This window comes from Scylla paramamosain, chromosome 49, assembly GCF_035594125.1.
Source record: "Scylla paramamosain isolate STU-SP2022 chromosome 49, ASM3559412v1, whole genome shotgun sequence".
NCBI classification, from domain to species: Eukaryota; Metazoa; Arthropoda; class Malacostraca; order Decapoda; family Portunidae; genus Scylla; species Scylla paramamosain.
The window spans coordinates 3,191,043-3,207,500 of record NC_087199.1 but is presented as its reverse complement, the minus strand read 5'-3'; the positions used below and the strand labels follow the sequence as shown (position 1 = coordinate 3,207,500).

Genomic DNA, 16,458 nt, shown 5'->3' with positions numbered 1-16,458 from the left:
ATTATAATTATTATTATTAATGATGATTATATGAACAGTAATAGCAGCTGTCATAAAATAAACTATTATAATAATTAAGTATGAAGACACTCGTTTAACTTTATAATTGTATGATGACAGCAAGTGTACAAATATGGTATGTTAATTTTCCAACATGTTAAGTGTACTTACTATAGCAGTATCTGGTCACCATGATGAGCTTAATGTGATTTCTGGTCCTGTGTTTCTTTGGAGAGAAGCTCAGTGTTTGGCAAATATGTTGTCGTTTTGAGTTTGTGGCAGGACTGCAGGCTTGCATCATTCAGTCGGCTGCGTAGTCTTTTTTTTTTTTTCTTTTTATAAAGTTCATGCTCGAAAACACTTGTTCACACAGGTAAGTGGATCCAAAAATAGAGGGAATGCCAAAGGCATATCTTTTCATGTGTGTGTAAGTGTCTGGTAAGGAATTCCACACTTCATACACAATCTGATCTTGTTTTTGTATCCCAGACAATTCATTCCACATGTGTTGAAATGGCAGTGTAGCATGTTGTTTCTCCAGGTTTTCAATACCGGAGACCATGCCTCTCAACTGTTGAGTCCATAAGTCTCTTCCTTGCAAATCAGCTAATTCCAGTTCCAGTTCTGCTTGATTCACTCCAGTAAAAGCTGAACAATTGAGTGAGTCTGTATCTGCATCAAGGGGGTTGATCACAAATGACAACTTGGCCTTTTCTTTTCTTTTCTGAATTCTTGAAAACGTCCTTCTAAGAATTTTTTTTTTTCATTTTCATTAGTGCATTTTTTTTATGATATCAATATCCTGCTCAAAGTCTGTTCCTTCTCCAAATTGCTTTAATGAAGGAAAGTGAATCAGAGAGCCTCTCTCAACATCTCTAACAAGCAAAGATAGTTTTCGTTGAAAGGAAAGGACTTCTTCCAAAAGCATCAGAGCAGTGTTTCCCTTTCCTTGTAGTTTGCTGTTGAGCTCATTTAAATGTGAAGTGATATCCACCAAGAAGTGAAACTTGTGTAGCCATTCAGGATTTGTAAGGCATGCATATTCATGGTGGCCTTTCTCCTGAAAATTTCTTCACTTCCTCAAGGCATGCTGCAAAACGTGCAAGCACCCGACCCCTAGAAAGCCAAGGGACTTTGTTATGTAAGAGGAGGTCTCAATACTGGGAATCCACTTCTTCCAGGGAGAAGTTCACAAAAGCCTTTTGCCATTATTTTGTTAATAGTTTTCACGACTAAGTCCATTACTTCAGTGAACTCTGATGGACAAGTTTGTGCACACAGTGCCTCTTTGTGAACGATGCAGTGAAATGATATTACTTCACGATTCAGCTCTCGTTTTAAGAGAGAAACAAACCCCTCATGCATCCCTGTCATACTCCGTGCACCATCAGTTGCAACAAAATAATGTGGTTGTCTGAATTCCTTTTTCCTTAAGGCAGGTTATAATTGTTGAAAATATATCCTCACCTCTAGTTTGACTAGTGAGAGGCAACAAGTCAATGAGTTCTTCTTGTGGGCCTTCAGAGTTGACATACCTGCCAAGAAGGGCAACTTCTGCAATGTCGTCAACATTACATGACTCATCACAAGCAACTGAAAAGCCACAGGCTGAACTGATGTCCACAATTTGGTGATTGGTGATGTCTTGTGCAAGTTTCAATCCTCTGTCCCTCATCGTTTTAGCAGACAATGGCACATTCTTATTTTTCTTAATTATTTCATCCTTGTTTTTTTTAATTCTCTGAACAGATGCATTGCTGCATTGATGAAACAATCTTTTATATATTCACCATCTGTAAAAGGGTTTCCACGTTTTGCTATATCATGACTTATCACAAAGCTGGCAGTAGTTGTATCGTTGGAGGACTTCACACATTTCGCGAATACATTGACTCCGCTTTGCTCTGAGCTGCAGTTCCTCCACAACTTTCTTTCTGGCATCTCCAACTGGATCATTTTCAGCAAAGTCACTGTGTTTCCTCTGAAAATGCCTCTCAAGATTGGATTTTTTTTTTTTTATTGTTGGCCAGTTCTTCACTGCATACGAGGCACAAAGGTTGCCCTCTACAGTTCTCAACAAATGCAAAGTGCTCGGTCCATTCATTCCTAAACTCTCTATTGTCATCTTCAATTTTCCTCTTCCTCGATCCCATTTCTCCAGTAACTGATTATGTCTTCATATCTTTCACTGAAGAAAAGGTCGTAATAGCAGCAGCAGGAGTAGTAGTAGTAGTAGTAGTAGTAGTAGTAGTAGTAGTAGTAGTAGTAGTAGTAGTAGTAGTAGTAGTAGTAGCAGTAGTAGTAATATAGTAGGAGTAATATAGTAGTAGTAATATAGTAGTAGTAGTATAGTAGTAGTAGTAGTAGTAGTAGTAGTAGTAGTAGTCAGTAGTAGTATAGTAGTAGTAGTACCAGCAATAGTACTGGTATAGTAGTACCAGTAGTAGTAGTAGTAGTAGTAGTAGTAGTAGTAGTAGTAGTAGTAGTAGTAGTAGTAGCAGTAGTAGTAGTAGTAGTAGTAGTGGTAGTAGTAGTATAGCAGTACTAGCAGGAGGAGGAGGAAAAATAGCCGTCCTAGTAACTATGGAAGTGCATTTTTACTGAACGAGATGCCTGCCAACACTCCCAGGCAGTGCTGGGCAGAGGCTGGGGTGCTTGGATGGAGTGTATCATACAGGAATCATATTCGTACTATAGACGTAGACCTCGCGCCTCGTCTCTCTCTCTCTCTCTCTCTCTCTCTCTCTCTCTCTCTCTCTCTCTCTCTCTCTCTCTCTCTCTCTCTCTCCGTGTCCTACGATAAGTTAAACAATTTTATGTAGGCCGCACATGTTTCTTGAAAGAGCCTCACGCGGCTCCGGAGGCGCAGGTTGCCGACCTCTGGTCTAGCGGCTTAACACTCACGTAAAACGTTTGGTTTTTGAGCAGGTTATTAGACATCAACTGATGCACAATGAGTAGTGCTGGAGCTGGAACAAGTGCTAACAAAAGTAAAACTTGCTATTTTCACAGTGTGGAAGGAAGATCATTTTTTTTACCATAAACAACTGGAAGTGTGTGTGTCTGATGTGTATCCCCAGCACTGGCGAAGAAAGGAAATCTTGAAAGGCATTTCAAAAGTCTTCATTAGAAGTATGACAGTGATTTTCATCCCAAAAGTGAGCTACGAAAAAGGAAAATTCGAGAACTGAAGGCACGGCTTTCAGCACAAAAAGCCCTTTTTACAGAAGCGACTTCAGAATCAAAGGCAACAACCATTGCATCGTTCAGGGTGAGGCGAGTACTCGCAAACCAAAAAAAAAGAAAACGTTTCAGGATTGAAAAATATTCAAGAAGGTTTTTTTTTTTTTTTTTCTAGAAGCAGCAGAATCATTGCTTGAACATTTCAAAAACAAGTCTGAAATAATGTCTGCCATTAAAAAGTCCACTTATCAAGAAACACCGTAAGTTATGAGGCGCTGTGAATTTTGGTGAACAAGTGAACAAGGACATAAGTGAGTGTGTCTTCTTTTCATTGCAGTTTGATGAAATTGCTGACATGATCCACACAGCACGACTGTGCATTTTCATTAGAGTGGTGTTCAAAGATCTGAGCACAAAGGAGGAAGTACTGAAGGTTCTACCATCAAAAGTAAAAAAACTGGAGGTGAAGACATTTTTCACACTTTCAGTGATTTTGTCAAGAAGACACAGTTGGCAGTAAACAATGAAGCTGGTATCAGTGACGACTGGTGGAGCACTGCGATGACTGGCCGAACCAGTGGCTTCATTGCTCTTTGCAGGGGCGGTGATAGCTTTCCTGACTTCTTGAATTATCGTTGTGTCATTCATCAACAAGCACTCTGTGGTGAAATGCTGCATATGAAAAGTCATGGACATTTCTTTCAAGATTGTAAATTCAATTCGGGCCAGAAGTCTTGAGAGGAGACTGTTTCCTAGTCAGTTACAAGAGAGTGAGGCAGAACACTCTGCTATGTTGTTGCACACACACGTCAGGCGGCTAAGCAGAGGTACATTCCTTCAAGAATTTAGAGTTATGCTGCCCGAAATAAAAGTGTTTTTGGCCTCAAAAGATCGGCCTTCTCATCAGCCCCACATTGACAATGAAGAATGCTTGCTGGATTTAACATTCTTAAAAGACATAATTGGTATGTTGAATGAACTGAACACTTTGATTTGCAAGGAAAAGACAAAGCTGTTGTTGACATGACTAGTCCTGACATCATTCTGGCACAAGCCAATACCAGTGTCTTCACAGCCACACCAGCATGCACTGACAAATTTCAGAATTGGAAAATCAAGGTAAACAAAGTGATCAGTTTAACAGTGGTCGCTCTGCTCAACAGGTACAAAACCTCGCCTCAGATCTTGATAGGCGTTTTCAAGATGCAGCAGCAGTGGAGCCTGTTCCTGCGTGCATGTGTCTCCCCTGTGGTAAAGACACAGATGTTGAAGATATTGCATCTACAATGCCCACATTATTTAACATGAATACATCTAAAGTTGAAAAAAGATTTTGAAACAGCAAAATGACATTCAGATCAAATCCACGGCAACAGGAGGCAGCTTCTGGAACATTCTCACTGAAGAAAAGTATGCTGATGTCAGACACTGTTTCACGTACCTAACTTTTTTTTTTTTTCAACCTACCTTTGTGAATCAACATCTTCACACCTGAAGTACATCAAGTCCAAATGGCGATCAACACTGTGAGATGAACACCTGCATGCCTGCTCAGAGCCGGCCATCACCAACCACACCCCTAACTACACCAAGCTACCACACACCATGCAGTGCCACTCGTCTCATTAATAGTGTAAGTGTGTGCTTTGTAATTATATTTTAACAATTATATCAATTGTAACAGTGTAACAGTTACTGCAAATTCTCTCTCTCTCTCTCTCTCTCTCTCTCTCTCTCTCTCTCTCTCTCTCTCTCTCTCTCTCTCTCTCTCTCTCTCTTTCTCTCTCTCTCTCACCTCGAGTGGAAGTAAGATGTAACAGTTACATTTATGGAATGTTTGAATGTCAGGCAGGAGCGTCGCATCAGGGTAAGTGTACACAGAGTACATCACATCTCACAAGAGGCTGGCCACCCCTGCTATATACCCTCATTTAAAAACGCTACATAAAAATTATAATATATATATATATATATATATATATATATATATATATATATATATATATATATATATATATATATATATATATATATATATATATATATATATATATATATATATATATATATATATATATATATATATATATATATATATATATATATATATATATATATATATATATATATATATATATATATATATATATATATATATATATATATATCAAAATTAATGAAACGAATGAATAAAACGAGACAAAATAAAAAAAATAAAAATAAAGACTAACGAAAACAATGAAACAAAAACAATGAAGAAAATAGAATAAAAAAAAAGTTAAAAACGCCAACAACATAACAAAAACAATAGCAAGAAAATATAAAACGAAACTCATTTATCTACTCGAAAGTAATAGAAAAGAAAACTAAATGAAAATAATAATCAAACTAACTTCAAGAAGAACTATCAGCCCGGCTCAATGACAGAGACGTAAACACTTGACAAACCATCATGTCTTCTGCCCACTGTCAGTGTATCATTATTATTGCCTCGCATCGCCTCCGTCACCCTCGTCCGGGACTCCCATGCCGCCATATTTACTCCCTAGGCATTGAGGTGCAGAGTGAGGACAAGATGGCGGCGCTGGGACTTAGAGATATAGAGGTAAGAGGTTAAATGTGAGACGGTGGTGATTTGGGTTTTGCTTTTCTCCACCCAGACTCACCAGGCAGCCAGTCAGTGCCAGGTGAACAGTGGCATGCTGCAGCCAGTCAGTGCCAGGTGGACAGTGGCACGCTGCAGCCAGTCAGTGCCAGGTGAACAGTGGCACGCTGCAGCCAGTCAGTGCCAGGTGGACAGTGGCACGCTGCAGCCAGTCAGTGCCAGGTGGACAGTAGTACATTGGCACACAAGTGTCCACCATACTCTCACCTGGCCAAGATTTAAATCCTGGCATGCTGACCACTGGACTACCAGGCTGTGTGTGTGTGTGTGTGTGTGTGTGTGTGTGTGTGTGTGTGTGTAGTTGTGACATAGAGGGAAGGAGCCGTGGTGGTGCTGGCCTGTCTCCCTACATGTTTTTATCTAATTTTGTCTTAAATTAATTTATCGTATTTGCATCAATGACTTCCCTGTCCAAATCATTCCAGACCTCCACAGTGTGTGTGTGTGTGTGTGTGTGTGTGTGTGTGTGTGTGTGTGTTTACCTATTTGTATTTTTTTAGAGGGTTGAGTCACGCTGGTAATGTCCGTCTTTCAGTGACCAATTATCATATCTTTCTTTCAGTTTGTGTGTAGTGTTTACAACACTACTGTTGAGGCAGTGAATTGCACAGATGTATTGCTGTATTTGTAAAACTGTATTGTTGCATGTCTTTGTCTCCTCTTGTTTTTCTGTTTCATTTTGTGTCCTCTTAGTGTTTCACTTCCTCTTGTAAAAACAAATTGGTTGTGTTGGTCTTTTCTTGTTGCGTCAAACATTTGTACGCGACAATCGCGTCTCCTCTTGTGCTTCTTTCCTCTTGCTTGGGTAAATTCAGCTTTTCAGATCTTTCTTCCTGGCTTGACCCTCAAAGGGACGCTGCCATTCTTGACGCTGCCCCTTCAGCTTTGTCCAGTCTGGAAACGTGTTGTTTTAAGCGTGGGTTCCTCACCGTCACTGCTGTGTCTTGTAATGTGGGTCTTGTGAGTGGTGGTGTACATTTAGTTCTCTTCCAGAAATTATTTTTCATTTGTAAATATTGATTGCAGGTTTTTGTTTAGTATGTGACATATTTCTTCCTCAGTATAATACTTATTTTCCTTGTCTCAGTCTTGTCTCCTCCGCCCACTTGACCACTGAAGAATAGACCAGTGGAGTGTGCTGGTGTGCTACCCAAGGAAAGTGTCCTACAGTTCATTGACGATGTGTTCCTCACAGAGAGTGCAGCAGCCTTAACCACTCGATCCTTGAAGTTTATGCTATTTAGAAGTGAATAGCTGGTATTCCAGGCCTTGTGATATTGTCAGTTGAATTAAAGTAATCATATAGGACTTTTTTTTTTTTTTTAAGGAAAGAGACAGGCAGACACATGGGTTATTCTTGTTTAATGGTTGTTACATTTAAAGAACAGGTAATCTGCCATAGCCTGGTTAAGACATTCTGGGTCAAAATGATGCCTGATGTTGGCCAGTATGGCTGGTAAAAACTTGCTTGCATTTCAAAAACCGCAGTTGGTGTTGCTATGGCAATCCTGGTGACCTGCGGTACCCCCACTGTTCCATGTGTCCTTGTTCCTTGCTGACAACGAGCATGAAGAGAGGAGGCTAGGAGGGTTTGTGTACAAGAAATGGGCAAGTGAAAAAATCTTTTAGGATTAAAAAAAGGTGATTTGTTTCACACAAGACGTTTCTTCTACTTAGCAGATTCCCTCATTGAAGGAGGAGGGATCACGCCTTGGAGAGAAAATATGAGGCCGAGAGTCCACGTTATGAAGAGTCAGCGACCAACTCACTTGTGTAGGAGGTCCTGAAGGTGGTGAGGCAGTGAGGAGTGATGGTGCCACTTGGACCTCACACTGAATGTCTGCAGTGCACCAAGGATAGGGGAAAGTGTTAGTGAACCCTGAAGGAGGGGCAACTGGAATGGGACCTTAAGACACAGTGTCACCAGCCACTACAATTGTGTCGTTCACTATGGTCTGGAAAAACTGCCAGATTCACCAGCCAACTGAATTTAACACATAAAAGTTGGTCAGCTGGAAAAAAGATGGTTCTGGAGTTGAGCAAGTCAACCTATGAAGAGAGATTAAAAATATTGGAAATTCCTACCCTTGAAAATAGGAGAGAGGGAGGAGGATTTAATAAACATCTATAGAGTGATAAGTGGTATGGAAACTGTGGACAAAGAATGTTTTATAACTTTAGACACACAGAGTACAAGGGGACACAGTAAGAAGTTGAAGAAAGTTAACTGTAGAAGAGACATCAAGAAGTATAGTTTTCCTCACAGAAGTGTGAACAAATGGAAGGAACTCAGTGAACACGTTGTCAATGCCGAAACTGTCCTTGCTTTTAAGACCAAACTGGATAGATATAAAGACAGGATACTGTGAGATTACTCCCCTCCCGTAAACCACAACTAGCTAAACACACACACACACACACACACAAATAAAGGAAAAAGTAGAAACTGTTCAGAAAGGAAATGAGAAAATGAAGGCAATTGTAAAGGATGTGGAAATGAGGCAAATAAGTGGTTAAATGAACATAAATTTGAAGAAGAATCACTGAAGAAAATAATAGAACAAAAAAAAAATGAGAAACAAAACCTGAGACAGAAAATAGTAAATGTTATTAAAGAAGAGAAATTATTAGTGAGAGACACTAGAAAAATATAAACAAGAAATTGTGTTTGGTTTAAAGGAAGAGAAAATAGTAAGCAGAATTCAGAGAGAGGAATAGGAAGGAAACGAACCTGTTGAATAAGTTACTGAAGAAAGTGACGGATGAAGACAGCCAGGTAGTAAAGCAAGTGAAGAGTTCCATAGAATTGGGAAATGTAAAGAAGAAAAAATGAGACCCATAAGAATAAGGTTTGCAACACAGGCACAAGCATAAGTAATTAATGGGTCTTGGAGGTTGTCTGGAGATGAAGAATATAGGAATGTATGGATAAACAGGAACATGGATGACACTGAAAGGTTGAAGCAAAAGGAGCTGGTAAATGAGGCTAAACAAAAAACAAAAAAACAATGAATGAAGGAGAAGTTGTTGTTCTGGAGAGTGAGAGACATGAGGATAAAGAAATGGTACATCAAACAGTAAGTAAAGTATGTTGTACAAATGTAAATGGATTAATGTCAGCTAAAATGGAATTAAATGAATTGTTAAACAGAACTGCACCGGATTTTATTGTATTATGTGAGACAAAACAAAAAAATGAATGGGTAAGTCCTGACATTGGTGATGATAAATATGATTTATGGATGAAAAATAGAAGTGACAAGGGAGGAGGTGGAGTGATCATTCTGACTAAAAAGTGTGTCAAAGTGGAGAAGGTAATAAAAAATGAAGACAAGTCTGAAATTGTACAAGTGATGATTAGAAGTGGAAATGGAAGGATGATGAATTATGTAGGAGTGTATGTGCCACTTGTGACCAATGCTTGGTGAAAAGAAGAGCATGAAGAGATGTTGGTGGATGTGTTAAAAGGTCTTGAAAAGATAGTGGTGGAAAGTAGTGATATAGTTGTTGTTGTTGTTGTTGGTGATTTTAATTGTAAGGAGATAAATTGTGAGACATTGACAACTACTGGAAGTGAGAGCTCATGGAGTAATTGACTGTTAAACTGGGCGGTGGAAAACTTGATGACTCAATGGGTTGATTGTGATACCAGATTTAGTGGAAGAGATAAACCATTAAGACTTGATTTAGTGTTTACCAAGGACGTGGAAGTTATTGAAACTATACACTGTGATAGCCCTCTAGGTAAAAGTGATCATGTGTTGATGGAATTTAATTTGAAAGATGAAAATGTAATAATTGATGAAAATTTTAAGGTGAAAAGATTTAAATACAGTAAAGCTGACTTTGAAAAATTAAGAAAGTACTTTGTTGCTGTGGACAGAAAAGACTTTGAAGACACAGAAGATGTTTGGGAAAAATGTGATGAATTTATAAGGATATACAATTCTGCTGTGGAGAATTTTGTACCTAGAGGAGGAGTGAGATGTAGAAAGGGTAAAGAATGGTTCAACACAAAATGCAGAGGCAAGAAATTGTAAGCTTGGAATAGATGGAAGAAGAGGAAAACTGAGAGCAGATGGGAGGAATATATTGATGCTAGAAACAAGTACATTGAGATAATAAGAATGGAGAGAAGAAACTATGAAAGAGATATAATAGATAAGTGTATAAATGAACCCAAACTGTTCTTTAGACATATTAATGGGAAGATGAAGAAGAAGGAAGGTGTATCAAGATTGAAAGTTGAAGGAAAAATCTATGAGGATGCACAGGACATGGCGGAGGTTATGAACGATAGTTTCAGATCGGTATTTACTGTGGAAGGGGAGTCTGATGCCGGAAGGGATAAGTTGGTGAGGAATATACTAAGTAAAGCAACTGGTCCAGATGGAATATCAAACTGAATATTGAAGGAATGTAGAGAACAACTGGCTGATAAAACTCAGTCTGGTGGTGACATCACTATCGCAGGGAAGAGTATGAAAAGACTGGAAGAGAGCAAATAGTACACCAATATTCAAAGGAGGAAATAAGGAAACTCCACTAAATTACAGACCAGTGTCCTTGACTAGTGTTGTAGGAAAACTGAAAGAACAATAAAGGAAAGATGGATGGAACACTTGGAAAGAGATAAAGTTTTGGTAAATTGTCAATTTGGATTTAGGAGAGAAAGACCATGCTCCATGAACTTATTGTCCTTTTATTCAAGGATAGTTGATATTGTGCAGGAGAGAGACGGATGGGTGGATGGTGTCTACTTACACTTGAGGAAAGTGTTTGGCAAAGTACCTCACCGAAGATTGCTATGGAAGATAAGAAATTATGGAAAAATTGGAGGAAGACTGCTGGAGTGGATGGAGGATTATCTGGATGATAGAGAGATGAGAACTGTTATACAAGACCAAAATTCATCTTGGCTGAAAGTAACTAGTGGTGTCCCACAGAGGTCAGTGTTACTGTATGTAAAGCGTATGTACCTCACATCATTATTCCTCGGCATTCTTAAGTGAAACATTCGGTAGTTTTCTATTTGCATGAAGACGTGTAATATGTGTAAGTATCGGTATTCAGTGCTATATGAAGCACCAAAGCCGATGCTCGCTTGTAAGTAGAGTGTGGTTAACCCACTGGTCACCTGCAGGCATTACTCACAGCCAAATTGCACTCAGACAGACAGGCAGGAAGCTGACCAAGGTAAATACTTTAATAGTCATAGTGCCAAGTTGATTGATGTACTGTTAATGAATACTGTAATATGTTGAAAGTGTTTAATATCAGTGTATAATGTTATTTTATAAGAAATTGAGACCGAGAACTTATTTGCAGTTCTTACGGTCATGCCTACCTCATCAATAAATGTCAAGAGAGAGAGAATTGCCTTTCCTCAACCCTACGATGATGGGTGCGATCAGTAAATCAGATCACCTGAGAGCTAATGAAGACCTACCAGTGCGGCTACAGTCAGTGTTGGGACCAAGAGTGTTTGTAATATATGCGAACAACATAAATGAAGAAATAGACAGTTATATGAAGTTATTTGTGGATGATGCTAAGCTGATGAGAAGGGAAGGGTTGAAAATGTAAATGATTGTATGGTACTGCAAGATGATTTAAATAAGATAAATAGATGGAGTAAATCTTGGCAAATGGAATTCAATTTAAGTAAATGTAAAGTAATGGAGTTTGGTAAGAGTAAGAAAATAATACAATATCATTATGAGATGGAAGGTGTCAAGTTAAAGAAGTCAAAAGAGGAAGTGGATTTGGGAGTAACAGTTACTGAAAATTTTACTCCGGACAGACACATTGATAAAATTACCAGAGAGACCAGACTTGCCAACACTAGAACAAAGAAGAGAAAGACATGACTTGTTAACTATCAATAGAATCATGAGGAACATGGAGGTTCCTGATAGAGGAGATTTACTGAAATGGGACACAAGGGATACAAAAGGACATGGAAGGAAACAAAAAAAGTTATAGAAGAAATTTGAAGAAGAGCAGCTCCCCCCCCCTCCCAGATTAGTGGATATAAGAAATGGATTGGACAAAGCCGTAGTGTATGCAAAGACCTTACATGATTTAAAGACCCTTATTAAACACTAAGAGGTGCAAAGATGGGACAGCACAAACATAGCTCTCCTCTCATACACTACAACTAGGTAAGTAAACATACCCACCCACCTAACTTAACCAACCCAACCTAACCTAACCTCACCCCACACAGGCATTCACAAGGGAGGTGCTGAGGCCACTGCAGTACTGGATGCCTGTGTTCATGGTGCTGTTCATCTTCACCTCCCTTAATGGCATTCTCTTCACCTCAGGCCACCTCTTTTCAGCTGGCACCAGGGAGGGCCACTTACCACACACCACCTCAAAGCCAAAACTCCTGTGCCTGTGCTACTGGTGAGGGGAGAGGGAGAGAAGAGGGATAGATAAAGGGTGAGAAATAGAGAGAGAGAGAGAGAGAGAGAGAGAGAGAGAGAGAGAGAGAGAGGAATAAAGAGAAAGGGACATATATATAGAGAGAGAGAGAATTTGTGTGTTTTCATTGTTACTTTGAAATATCCTCTCTCTCTCTCTCTCTCTCTCTCTCTCTCTCTCTCTCTCTCTCTCTCTCTCTCTCTCTCTCTCTCTCTCTGCCCATCAAGGTGCATCTGGCCCTACCTGTCCTGGTGCTCATTGGCTGTCTACCTGGTGGTGGTGCCTGTGGTGCAGGAGCCAGGCAGTACAGGTGTGTGGTGTGGTGGTAGTGTGTGGTGGTGTGTTACAGTAGGTTAGTGATGGTGGTGGTGCGTGTGGTGTTACGGTAGCTTAGTGGTGGTGGTTTGTGGTGGTGTATTAGGGTAGATTAGTGCTGCTGGTGGTGATAGGGTGTGTGGTGGAGGATGGGTTAGGCAGGTCAGTGGTGGTGGTGGTGGTGGTGGTGGTGGTGGTCTCTAGGGGCAGGTTAAAGTAGTAGTGGTAACAGTAGGAGGTGGAGGAAGGTGTGTATAGGAGAGGCATTGATTAGACAGTGGTGGTGGTGGTGGTGGTTGGTTAAAGTTACTATTATCATTATTGTATTAGATTTTCCTCCTGTCTGCCTGGCATGTGTGGTGTCAGGCCAGTGTGGGTGTTAGGTAGCATTATTAAACATTCATATTTTGGAGGATGTAGAGGAAATATGTACAATATCTTATGTATTAATCCCTCTCTACATCCTCCAAATATGAATAGTAAATGATTCTACATACCATCCACATTTACCTGACTTCAGCACACAACAGTGGCAGTGGTGAGGGGAGGTGGAGGAAGGCACATGAAGGAGAGGAATTGATGAGATGGTAGTAGTAGTAGTAGTAGTAGTAGGTGGAGGAGGTGGTGTGTGGGAGGACTATATTGAATAGTAGTAGTAATAGTAGATGGAGGAAGAGAGGAATAGATAAAATAATTGTTGCAGTAGTAGCAGTAGTAGTAGTAACAAAAAAAAAATACAAACACTAATAATATATACAAAAAAAAAAAAAAAACAGCCAAACATTAACATCTCACTTGCTCCCTAACCTAACACACACACACATACACACACATTACACCACCCCTGACCTAACCAAACCCTCAAAACCCTCACAGGTCTATGTGTTCCAATGACCCTGGCTGGCGTTCCAGTGCTGGGGATGATGTGATGTGAGAAGCCTGGCTGCATCACATCTCACCAGTTAGGTTATGATGTTTTGTGATTTGTGTGTGTGTGTGTGTGTGTGTGTGGGGGAGAGAGAGAGTGGGGGGAGATAGAAACACTGATAGAAGGAATAGGAGAGAAAAAGAAAGGATAGGAGAAGTAGGTTAATGATGGAACAGGAGGAGGAAGGTAAGGAGATGGAGACATAAAGGAGAGAATTCAGAAAAGACCCTTGACTAATATGTCTCTTTCTCTCAGATGATGCAACAAGAGTACTGCAGAAGGTGCCAATGGTGGTGGAACCTGCTCCTGCCACTGCTGCATTTCTCTGAATGAATGAATAAATGAATGAGAGATGGAAGGTGTGTGTGTGTGTGTGTGTGTGTGTGTGTGTGTGTGTGTGTGTGTGTGTGTGTGCTGTGGTTAGAAAAAGTGTGTGTGTGTGTGTGTGTGTGTGTGTGTGTGTGTGTGTGTGTGTGTGTGTGCTTTATGGGTTGAAAGATTGTATGTGGGTGTTATGTAATCTGTTTGTGTGTGTGTGTATGTGTGTGTGTGTGTGTGTGTGTGTGTGTGTGTTGGTCACTAAGAAACAAACAAAGTAGTTATGCAAGATTGAAGCCACAACCAACCATAGCAGTTATAGCAGTAGGTATTAGCAACTTTAGAAAAATCAATTGTGTTTATCAAACATGAGGCCTTCACTATTATTAAAATATATGCCAATCAGACAAAAAATATATATTAAAAAGATTAATCAAAGAAAATTAACATGACTTTAATTAAGATTGTTATTTTTGTATGTCTGAGAATATTAAGAACAGAAGAATACATAGGAATATTTATTGTGATGTTTAGGAGAATATTGTATAAATTGTTTGTGTGTTGTGAAATGTTGCAGTAATAGTAACTGATAAAGAGCTTGAGTTGTTGTTATTCTTGTTAGTGGTGGTGGTAGCTAGGTTGTGAAAAATGCGTTATTGTAAGACCCCTCTCTCTCTCTCTCTCTCTCTCTCTCTCTCTCTCTCTCTCTCTCTCTCTCTCTCTCTCTCTCTCTCTCTCTCTCTCTCTCTCTCTCTCTCTCTCTCTCTCTCTCTCTCTCTCTCTCTCTCTCTCTCTCTCCACAGACCCACAATATGTCCCCCACAGTATTATTATGAAAACAATGGATGAGTGACACACACACACACAGAGGAAGTACAAGTTGTGTGTTTGCTTGAATGGACAAACACCACTATTGACTGTGTGTGTGTGGTTAGGAATGTTTTTCAGTATTTTCAATTATACAATCTTCTTTTGGCCAAGTTTGTTACATCAGTGGTGGAAGTGACTGGCTGTGCCACACACCACCTCAATGTTAGGATGGCATGAAATTTCTACCATTCAGTGGTAGTATTAACCCTTTCATGACATATTGCTGTGAAAGGATACACATGTACATGAACTAGTGTAATATTTAGAGTATAGCACTAACACATACACACACACACACATACACACACATGCAATGCATAAGAGAGAGAGAGAGAGGGGGGGGGGCTGTGTTATGTGGTGAATGACTGTGGGTTCATCAACATACAGTAGAGAGAGAGAGAGAGAGAGAGAGAGAGAGAGGCTGTGTTATGTGGTGAGTGACTACAGGTTCATCAACATACTGTGGAGAGAGAGGCAGTGTCATGTGGTGAAGGAGAGGGAGTCAGTGTCATTGTGTGGTGAGTGACTGGGTTCATCAACATACTGTGGGTCTGTGGTGAGGAGAGGAGAGAGAAGAGAAAAGAAAAGAGGAGAGAAGAGAAGAGGGGAGGAGAGAGAGAGAGAGAGAGAGAGAGAGAGAGAGAGAGAGAGAGAGAGAGAGAGAGAGAGAGAGAGAGAGAGAGAGAGAGAGAGAGAATAAACAAGGTGAGGTGACAGGTGGGAAGTCTACCTTGTTTCCCTCCCTCCTGGCATCTCAGTCTTTACCTCAGGGGCGCCACTCCTGCAGGGGGTTGTCTTGTTGTTGGGGATTTGATGGGGCCGTGCAGACTGTGGTGCCACAGCCTCTAGTGACCCGAAGATGCTGGTAGCAGAGAGCCGCCAGCAAGCTGGGCAGGCCAAGGTGGTGACTCACTCTGGGCAAGGAGTGGAGGGCGCAGTGCAGCACGATGGCAGTGGATGCGCGGCCACTGCACCAGGAAGTGTTCTGGCGTCTGTGGCAATGTTCAGCACTACCAGGTGACCGGCGGCAGTGGCAGTGAGTTGAGCTGTTACCTAGCTCGTGGCTCCCATTCGTTTCCATGCAGACAGTCCGCTGAATGCCAGCTTGCACGGCCGCCTAATGTCTCTGGCTGTCTTCTCTGATGATGTCACACTTATAGCCGTCATATATATATATATATATATATATATATATATATATATATATATATATATATATATATATATATATATATATATATATATATATATATATATATATATAAACTTGGCTGATTGCAAAATAATTGTCATGATATTCTCTCTCTCTCTCTCTCTCTCGTATTTTTCCTATGGGTTTAGATATCCTCCATGATTCCTATACCTTTCCAAAAGCTATATAACTCATGCATCCAACCTTTCTAGCTGGGGATTGTATATTACTACTTTCACACCACTTGAAATTATATATATGTGCTGCTGGTGCTCCATTTCACCTATGTCTTCTGGTAATAATTTCTAAACTCTTAAATTACAATTACCCTCAAAGCCCTTCTGGGTAATCTCTTACAGCCCTTTCTCACTTTATTAATGTCTTAATTCCACTATGAACGTTAGTATCTGCTTAAAAGATTTTCATAACCAGCAAAAATATTCCTTTCCAAACATTTCTCAAACACATGAGGCCTGCTGGACAGTTCTGAGTTGCCAGGATCGTGCACATGCAAGTGGCTTGCGTTGATAGGTAGCATCTTCTCATTAACCCTACCAG

General features: G+C 40.1%; 2 long non-coding RNA genes across 2 annotated transcripts; one reads left to right on the top strand and one right to left on the bottom strand.

The window, feature by feature from the left end:
* Positions 1-5,463: 5,463 nt before the first annotated feature.
* On the top strand, positions 5,464-11,213 carry LOC135095556 (uncharacterized). The gene is made up of 2 exons (XR_010264435.1): positions 5,464-5,788; positions 7,526-11,213. It is a non-coding gene; the product is annotated as an uncharacterized LOC135095556 (long non-coding RNA).
* LOC135095557 (uncharacterized) lies at positions 7,194-15,865 on the bottom strand. The gene is made up of 2 exons (XR_010264436.1): positions 15,474-15,865; positions 7,194-7,688 (listed from the first exon to the last, which is right to left on the bottom strand). It is a non-coding gene; the product is annotated as an uncharacterized LOC135095557 (long non-coding RNA).
* Positions 15,866-16,458: the final 593 nt, after the last annotated feature.